This window comes from Palaemon carinicauda, chromosome 9, assembly GCF_036898095.1.
Source record: "Palaemon carinicauda isolate YSFRI2023 chromosome 9, ASM3689809v2, whole genome shotgun sequence".
Classification (NCBI taxonomy): Eukaryota; Metazoa; Arthropoda; class Malacostraca; order Decapoda; family Palaemonidae; genus Palaemon; species Palaemon carinicauda.
In genome coordinates this window covers 157,992,687-158,000,279 of record NC_090733.1, presented here as the reverse complement: position 1 = coordinate 158,000,279, position 7,593 = coordinate 157,992,687, and positions in this window count along the sequence as shown.

The following is a 7,593-nucleotide window of genomic DNA, read 5'->3' as shown; positions in this document are numbered from 1 at the left end:
ATGTGTACTTGAGGACGTGGTGTTGCGGTACCTCTGTGAGCAGCTGTTAGACTTTTCTTTCCTACGTCCAATGAATAGAAGTGACCTTGTAGCTGTTAACGTCAGAATAGCTGTTTTACTCTCTCTCTCTCTCTCTCTCTCTCTCTCTCTCTCTCTCTCTCTCTCTCTCTCTCTCTCTCTCTCTCTCTCTCTCTCTCTCAAGGTTAAACGGAAGAGTAAGGGAGAAACCATAATAAGTGGGAATGAATAGAAGGAAAACAGGGAATATCGCATTATTTATGTGGAAAAAAGGACCATAATACCCATTTTGCCTTCTTTTGTCCACTTCAATCAGCGTAGGACAATAGAGAACAGATAATTAGAGGTTCCAGTAGAATCTCTCTCTCTCTCTCTCTCTCTCTCTCTCTCTCTCTCTCTCTCTCTCGCTGAAGTTTGTAATCAGTGTAAGACTGATACGTTATAAAAGTTTAGGACGCTTCAGTTTTTTCTTTTTGCTGTACATCTTCACTGTCTAAAGTGCTTTGGAAATGAGGACTATGATTTTACACAATACTCTTTCCTATATGATTTGTTTCCTAAGGATAGGACACCAAGAAGAACTAGTTACATGTATCTTGTCTAAAGCTGTTTTCAGAGAGAGAGAGAGAGAGAGAGAGAGAGAGAGAGAGAGAGAGAGATTCTTTAGAGTAAATATCACACTATTCTTATAAAGATTAGATTTGTCTATTTCCCTGTGTATGAAAAATAATTCTTGATACAAGGATCCTATTTGTAGCACAGCTGTATCTGATCATTAGTTATATCCTGATGAATACTAATTCCCTTTTTTCACTAGTGATATAAAGTATAAGGGTACCCATACATCTGATTGACACATAGTTATATTAATGGTATATACTACAGTTACTCATTCACCATCCCTATTAAGGTAAGAAATGTTAGATAGGTCAATATTTTGCTTAAGTATATAAAAGTTTAAGAATTTTTAGAAAGTATGCTTATGCATATCATATCATCATCAGCCATCACTAGTCCACTGCAGAACAAAGGCCTCAGACATGTCCCTCCTCGTAAGTCAGAGGGACATGTCTGAGGCCTTTGTTCTGCCGTGGACTAGTAATGGCTGATGATGATAATGATATATATGCGTATACATACTTTCCAAAAATTCTTTAATTTTTCTATAATTTAGCAAAATATTGACTTATCTTACATTTCTTAACTTTATATATATATATATATATATATATATATATATATATATATATGTGTGTGTGTGTGTGTGTGTGTGTGTATGTGTATGTGTTCTGAGCCGACTTTCTCTAATTATAAGACACCTGATTAAATTTTTCGTTGAATAGAAGCACAATTGGATTTTATACGGAACATAATGAAATCACTCTACACATTTTCCAATAGGCCCTGTGATTCAATTGTATATATATCTACTGACTCCATAGTAAATCGTTGTTCGTACGTTTGTTTACGATTGCCATACATTTCCTATGATATGAGCTCTTGCGTCGGTAGCCTGTCAGAGAAATTTTATCTAGATAGAGAAGTTTACTTCAGATTCAAGTCATAAGATTCAGAGTTGGAAAAAGATTTTGGTGGTTAAATATTTTGCAAAAGTATTTTTTACTAAATTAAAGCATGTATAACAACTTTGAAGGTGGGTAAATCGTCTTCATTTGGATATCCTAAAAGGTTTCATAAAAATAACTTATCGAAAATAAAGATATTGAAAATATCATAGGATTTTAGATTGATGTTTTAAGTCCTTCCAATTTATTATTGATGATAGGGGGATGGATTTTGAAATATGGAAGTGTTTTATTTAGTGACAAAAAGATCCACTATGAAATATTCAAACGATGAAGATCTCGGTGCAAGTACTAAACGTCGGTCTTGGTCAAAGCTTCATTTAGATATTCTTTATTCAAGAGACGGGTAGACCAATCGGGCAAATTGAGAACTAACTTCATGTGCTATCGATTAACACCTATATAAAAAAAAAAGAAATTCAAAGAATACTATTCACATTTGCGAAAAAACTGAAGTGATAAATTATACAAAACTATGCACGACCATGCATATACATCCGGAAGGAAACAGATAACGTTGAAAATGCGTAGCCTGTTCTAGGTAGGTCAAGTAGTAGTTAATCCGCACTCGACATATGCTGGAAGCGTTCATGTTAGTGGAGAGGGGATTTGTCATTTAAATTAATCAAACAAAGTTAACTGAGTCCTACTAAACAGTTTTATTTGCTAATTTCAGCTCAACCTCGTAGAGATTGGTTATATAAAAGTCATTCCAGTTTGGTGTAAAGCTTTTAAAAGTCAGACAAGCACACACACACCTACATATTTTCTATTGGAATCTGCACAATAGATAGTTGGAAACGTTCCTTAATATGGTCAATGAAAACTATCAAAAAAAAAATAAAGAAAAGATTGGAAATGAGGATAAAATCCAAGAGGAAGGAAATAGAATTGATAGAACTATTCAAAACAATAAGCAAAATAAAAACCCAAAACATTCGTAAACACTATCTGACAAAAATTGAGGAAACACTAAAGAAAGGAACAAGCAATAAAGTGTTGCTGAGAAGTATTTAGAACAGAGCGATAACATGTCTGTTTTTTTAGGAGGAAAATGAAAATACTATCAACAAAAGAGATAAAGTGATAAAAATTGCTAAGGATTGCCATATCCCAATTTTTTTTCAATCGAAGTATACTGTTAGCTATCACTCAAGTAGGGTTAAAAGGTATTCTTTTAACCCAGCACTCAAGAAGGCTATGACGATCTATTGAATAGCCTCAAATCAGAAGAATGATAAATAATGTAAAATTTACAAAAGGTTGACTATAAATACTTTTTTAGATGAATTGAGCCTCATTTTAGATATATGGAATTTATGGATGTGATATTCTAACCATGTTCTATAGTGACAATGAAATAACTTTCGAAATAGAAATAATGAAACGTCTCAATTGGTACCAAAGGTAACACAGGGAGAAGTAAAGAAAGCATTAAAAGGCATGAAAAGAGGCAAAGCAGCAGGAGAACATGGTCTAACAATTGATTTAACAATAGATGGAGGGTTTCATAGAAGTAAAACTTGGTAAACGATGCACAAAATGTCTCCACGAATTCTCTATACCTACAGCTCGGAAAACCTCATCATTATAATAATTAACAAGAAAAAGAAAAATGCAAAACACCTGAAAAATTGCCACCAAATAGTTTACTGTCAGTTGTATATAGAATATTTACAAAGATCATATTAGGCCGAATCGACAGTTAGACTACTATCAACAAAGAGAGCAGTCTGACTTTAGTAGTGGGTATTCAACAACCGGCCATATTATTATTATTATTAATACTTTCTAAGCTACAACCCTAGTTGGAAAAACAGGATGCTATAAGTCCAGAGGCTCCAACAGGGAAAATAGGCCAGTGAGGAAAAGAAAGAAGATAGAATAAAATATGTTAAGAGTAACAGCATTAACATAAATATTTTCTATATGAACTATAAAAACTTTAACAAAAGGAAGAGAAATAACATGGAATGTTGTGCCCGAGTGTACCCTCGTGCAAGAGAACTCTAACCCAAGACAGTGGAAAACTATGGTACAGAGACTATGGCACTACCCAAAACTAGAAACAATGGTTGGATTTTAGAGTGTCCTTCTCCTAGAAGAGCTGCTTACCTTAGGTAAAGACTCTCTTCTACCCTTACCAAAAGGCAAGTGATCACTGAACAATTACAGTGCAGAACCCCTTTGGTCAATGAGAATTGTTTGGTAATCTCAGTGTTGTCTGATGTATGAGGACAGAGGAGAATATGTAAAGAATAGGCCAGACTATTCGTTGTGTATGTATAGGCAAAGGGAAATGAACCGTAACCAGAGAGAAGGATCCAATGTAATACAGTTTGGCCAGTCAAAAGACCCCATAACTCTAGGGGTAGTATCTCAACGGGTAATTATCCGTGTAATTAACTAGCTAATGGATAAATGAACAGAGTATCATAAATCACTATCGACTATGAGATATCTATACAGGAAGTACATAAAGGTAGTGAGATAATTCCGATTGAGAAAGGAATTAGACAGGGAGACCCCTCTCTTCTAGATTATTTACAGCATGCCTCGAAGAAGTTTTTGAAAATTTACCTTGGGAAAATGTACAGCTTTGCTGATCATGGTGACACTCAAACCCTTTCACCACGCTAAGCTATCCGCACTCAGGCATCAAAATTGACAGGAAATACTTTAACAACTTAAAATTTGCAAATGAGATAGTTCTGTTTAGTGAATCATGGGATGAATTGTATAAGATAATAGAAGATTTTAAAAAAGAAAGCAGAAATGTAGGACTGAAAGTGAATATAAGTAAAAATAAGATAATGTTAAATGAAAATGCAAAGAAACAACAAATAATGGTTATGGACGAACTTCTAAAGATAGTTAATGAATATACGTACTTAGGACAGACAGTAAGAGTTTCCCAAGGATGTCAGGCTGAAATTTAAAGGATAAACACGAGATGGAGAGCTCTTTGTTAACAAAATGAGATTATAAAGATAAAATGCCAATTTCTCTAAAAAGAAAAGTATTTCATCAGATGGCCCTACCAGTATTAACTTATGCATCAGAAACTTGGAGCCCTACTAAAACCTTAGAGCCTAAGCTAGTTACAACTCAAAAAGCGATGGAAAGAATAATTATATGAGTAACACTATTAGACAGAAAACGTGCAAAATGGATACTAAAGCAATCTACAATATAGGACAGTCTAACAACATATAAGAAAAAGAAATGGACATGTGTAGGGTATATAATGAGAATGACAGATTATAAATGGACATCAACAATAACAAAAAGGGTCCTTAGAGATTGTAAAGGTAGCAGGGGAAGGAAGAAAAGACAGTGGATGGACGAACTAAGAAAATTTGCTGCTATAAACTGGTATAAAAAAAAAAATCATAAAATGACGCGAATGGAAGGACCTATCTGAGCCTTTTTCCTGCAGTGGACTAGTTACGGCTGATAATATATACATACATACATATATAAATATATATATATATATATATATATATATATATATGTGTGTGTGTGTATACATATATATAATATATATACAATATAGTATATATAATATATAATATATATGTATATATATATATATATATATATATATATATATATATATATATACACACATACATATATATATACTGTATATATATATATATAGATTACAGATTTGCAAGATCATAAAACTTATCGTATATATATATATATATATATATATATATGTATCTATATATATATATATATATATATATATATATATATATATATATATTTAGATTACACATTCGCAAGATAAAACTTATCAGAATGATAAACAATGTAAAATTTTCAAAAGGTAGACTGACTTTTCTAGATGAAATGAGGTTTATGTCAGATATACGGATATTTTAACCATGATTTATAGTGTTATTCATTGTTGAAATATGAATAAAGTTTTATATTCAGAGTAGAAATACTATTATTACATTTGTAACGCATTAAATAAATATCTGGATCACTTCTACGTCCCCTTTCGAAAAAGAAAATTAGTCCATTTCTTTTTTTTAACCCCTTATTTCTGTGTGTCCAACGAAAAGGTATAATACTGATGATAGCTCATGTTTTGTTTCCTCGGTGCCTGCCTACCAAAATGAACCTTATTATAGTTCGATTTTATTTGCCGAAGTCAGTTTCAAGAGATCAGTAACGTCATTACTGTGAAAAGATCACCTCGGCATAATTAACGCAACTAGAACCTGTAAGTTGATAGCCTAGCTCATCAAGATGATCGAGTTTTGCGTGATATTCTTCGTTATGGATATTCGATGCATGCGGCTAATATGGGTGTTTGGATATATGCTTCTCTGCTTAGTAACTCTTTACATGCCTCAGTGTAATTATATATTTTCTATAAGTATGTATACGTATGCACACATATATGTAGAATTTTATTGACCCGTATTTGAACTTTTTTTTTGGTAAAATCCATTTGTCTTAATGGTTAAACTTTATATTATTTGTAATATCATCATTTTGGTTTTAAGGATCTGTTCCATATACTAAAGAGATAACAATAGCCTTTCAGAATTTAGCGAATAACAATTATTATACCTGAACGGTATTTAAGGCAACAGCAATCCATTGTTCTATATGTTTTGCAATATTTTATTCATATTTCTATATCTTATAGCCAAAAACATCACAAACGAACTAAAAAAAACCACCAAGTCTTTTTTTTAATATAAAAAACTTGAATTAATTTGTTTTTGGATCTTCAATAGCTGTAGCGACTGAATCTGTTTTCGCATATCAATGAAGTTTTTGTTATCTATATATGGGCTTTAGCTGGATGTAGATTTACAAATTAAGTATAGATAGCACCAATATAAGTCAATAGTTACTTAATTAAAGTCGCTTTTGAACTTTATTTGTTCTTTGTTAATACTTGGAATATATATTCTGAATGGTCTTTTAAACTATACAAAAGTGCCCAAGAAAAGACGACAGTTGTTCACTAATTTTTTTTATTAAACGCTTGGGTTTACTTATTTACCTACTTTTACAACAGCGTGTAAGACATCTGACTGCGTGAAGGTTATATGAAGTTGAGTTTGAGATTTTCCTGGCTTTAGCTCTGAATGGATTTGATCAATTCAGTTACAGTAACTAAATCAATGCATAGTAACATTTCAATTCTATGCAAGATTTAATAAGATGAGCGTGCTTTGTGTTGTTGTAGAGTGTTACCACACCACAGTCGTATTATGAGCGTTATTAATGCCGTGTCCCCTATGACACAGTTACAGCAGCCCAAGTTTATAATGTCACAGTAATCCCAAAGGAGAAGGCAACAATCTGTTCACACATGCTTACTTCATTTGCATGTAAATTGATATATATATATATATATATATATATATATATATATATATATTTATATATATATATATATATATATATATATATATTTATATATATATATATATATATATATATATATATATCAATTTACATGCAAATGAAATATTTTGAATGAAACATAAAATATTTTACATGCAAAGAAGATAATAGCACCAAACTTCAAAAAAAGATAAAACACCCAGGCAATTTTCTTTTTTTCCACATTGTCGTCCTGCATGGCTTACAACTGCAACACGGGGTCATGTTGATTCTCAGGTATGAGGTATAGCAAATCTGTAGACTTCTAAAAGATATAACATTATGGTAATGGTAGAACTTCCTCAGACTGCAACTGGAACAAGAATTGTGAGTGTGCCAAATTCACCTGCATGCATATGTGGTGTCATCGTTGTTCGCGACAAAGTATGACGTCAAAACGCCAGATGTTATAAAGTCGCTCTGTGATGGAAATACAACGTAAACACATCCCCATGAGCCGTGATGCGTTTTCAACCTACTACATCAGGTTGCAACCTCAGCAGGTGAGCGTACCCTAATCAATGGGGTAAATGCGCCATATGATAACATACGTACTGTACATAAG